At 41.1% G+C, this 2703-nt stretch overlaps 1 pseudogene; it reads right to left on the bottom strand.

The window, feature by feature from the left end:
• Positions 1 to 2072: 2072 nt before the first annotated feature.
• Positions 2073 to 2489, bottom strand: LOC102144238 (thioredoxin pseudogene; annotated as a pseudogene).
• Positions 2490 to 2703: the final 214 nt, after the last annotated feature.

Genomic DNA, 2703 nt, shown 5'->3' with positions numbered 1-2703 from the left:
GTAGAGAAAGCCAAGGGTGTGGCCAAGCAAGCATTTAATAAATAGATTAGTATGGATAGAGAGAGGTCAGATGCTATTCATCAAGAAAATGAAAAAATGACCCCAAATATTCAGAGATATTTGAGACTTCCACTCCCATCACAGGCCCAGACTGGTAGGGCCTTGAGAGCAGAACAATTTTAAAGGAGGTGTACCTCAGGCTACCTTAAAATCTTAGCACTCACTGTCCTGGGCCGTCTCAAGTCTCTTCTCCCTGCATGCCAGAGCAACACTCATTGGCTGCCTCAGCCATGGTTCAAGCAGGCTCAGGTTTGGCTCAGACTGTGTCTCTTGAGAATACATGCTAGAAGTGTTATAACAGCACAAAGGGGCTAAAACAAGTGTTTTGCTTTTATCGACAGTTATTTTACATTCATTTATTCCTTGGAACTTTACAACATTCAGTACGCAGCAGACTGCATTAGTCTGGAGGAAAAACGAGTAAAAGTACTTTGGAGTCAGACAGACCTGACTTTGCATTCTTGCTCAACTACTTGCAGGTTATGAGATCTTAGGAAACTTTTTTTAACCTCTATAAGCACCAATTTTCTCATTATTAAAAACTAAATGTTAGTCCTATAGAATTGTTGGGAAGAATGTCTGATATAAGCATGTAAAGGTATGTATATTAGTTCATTTTCATACTGCTATAAACAACTGCCTGAGACTGGGTAAATTACAAAGGAAAGAGGTTTAATTGACTCACAGTTCAGCACCACTGGGTAGGCCTCAGGAAACTTACAATCATGGCAGAAGGCAAAGAGGAAGCAAGGCACCTTCTTCACAAGGCGGCAGAAAGGAGAAGTGCTGAGCCAAGCGGGGAAGAGCCCTTTATAAAACCATCAGACCTTGTGAGAACTCTCTCACTATCACAAGAACAGCATGGGGGAAACAACCTCCAGGGTTCAGTTACCTGCACCTGGTCTTTCCCTTGACATGTAGGGATTATGGGAATTATAATTCACGGTGAGATTTGGGTAGGGACACAAAGCCTAACCATATCAGTATGTGATACATATTAGACATTGAATATAAGTGAAGATTTCCTTCTCACCTAGGAGATAGAGGCTTAGGTAAGCTAAATGATCATCTAAAAACGTGGATGGCAAAGGGTTGCAAATGGTGGTAAAGCCAGGACTGGAACTGAGGTTCCCTAAATCTCTCTATATATACACACCTGTTCCCTTGTGCCTAACATCTAGTCTGAGAGTGAATATCCTTGCAGGAAACTGAGAACAACTCATTCCTATTATCGTCCTGCTACCATGCATACTCCGTAGCCTAAGATATTACTGCAAACTGCTGCCTCCTGGCACTATGATGAAACTCAGGTTTGGCGAGGTTAAGTGACTTGGCCAAGTTCAATCAGCAATCTAGAAGCCATGTCCACCTTGTTCCCCTCACTCCTGCCCCAGAAGTGACTGATACATTGTTATTTAAATCTATATTGACCCTGTGTGGAGGAGACAGAGCTGCAGCAGTAGGAAGGTCGGGAGCCCTCACAGAGAAAGACAACAACGTGTTGCCTAAACCAGGATCAAAGCACTATGAGGATGAGAGGGAGGAGTATGAAAATGAGGAGGATAGTAAAGAACGGAGGATGAGCACATGCAGGACATAGATGACTTGAATGATTTCAATGAGTAACCTGGTGATGGAGAGGTCAATGATATGGACGTGGGAGGCCACAAACAGGATCAGGACAAGTGAACAATCTAGGTAGACAGGGCGGGATGGTCTCAGGAAGCTTCCATGCCAGCTCCAACTTTCCTACACTCCCTGAAGAGCAAACTGATGGCTTTTTTTTTTTTTTTTTTTTAAAGAAACATCGCTACAGAAGAGATTTCTGCTTCTCTGCTCTACTTGTAAGGAAATACTATACCAAAGTCATCTCTGAGTAAGAAAATTTAGAAAGTAAAATTGAAAGTGATTTATTAAATTGCATAGTTTATCTGTTTTCCACGAATGAATCTCTTTTTTTTTTTTTTTAGTGTTAGAATTAATGTTTTATTGTCATGCAAATGGCAACTGGATTTATGTCTTCATATTTTATATTTTCTTAAATTAAAAAAATTACAAGTTTTAAATAGCCAATGGCTGGTTATGTTTTCAGAAAACATGATTAGACTAATTCATTAATGGTGGCTTCAAGCTTTTCCTTATTGGCTCCAGAAAATTCACCCACCTTTTGTCCCTTCTTAAAAAACTGGAATGTTGGCATGCATTTGACTTCACACTCTGAAGCAACATCCTGACAGTCATCCACATCTACTTCAAGGAATACCACGTTGGAATACTTTTCAGAGAGGGAATGAAAGAAAGGCTTGATCATTTTGCAAGGCCCACACCACGTGGCTGAGAAGTCAACTACTACAAGTTTATCACCTGCGATGTTCAAGGCTTCCTGAAAAGCAGCCTTGCTCTCGATCTGCTTCACCATCTTTGCTGCTGGAGTCTGAGGAGTGGCTGTAAGGACCGATGGAAATGGATCCAAAGCACCAGACCGAGCTTCCCATGAATGAATCTCTAGTTAACATAAATTGGTTAAAATCATACACACAGTAATTGAAATTATTACCCATGAGGTGGAACCAGAGAGAAATAGATACTGAGCTGTAATGCATTTCACTCATCCCAACTCATTCTTTCTGTCAACTGTGCACC

Source organism: Macaca fascicularis, chromosome 2 (genome assembly GCF_037993035.2).
Source record: "Macaca fascicularis isolate 582-1 chromosome 2, T2T-MFA8v1.1".
Classification (NCBI taxonomy): Eukaryota; Metazoa; Chordata; class Mammalia; order Primates; family Cercopithecidae; genus Macaca; species Macaca fascicularis.
This window is presented reverse-complemented; position numbering and strand designations above follow the sequence as displayed.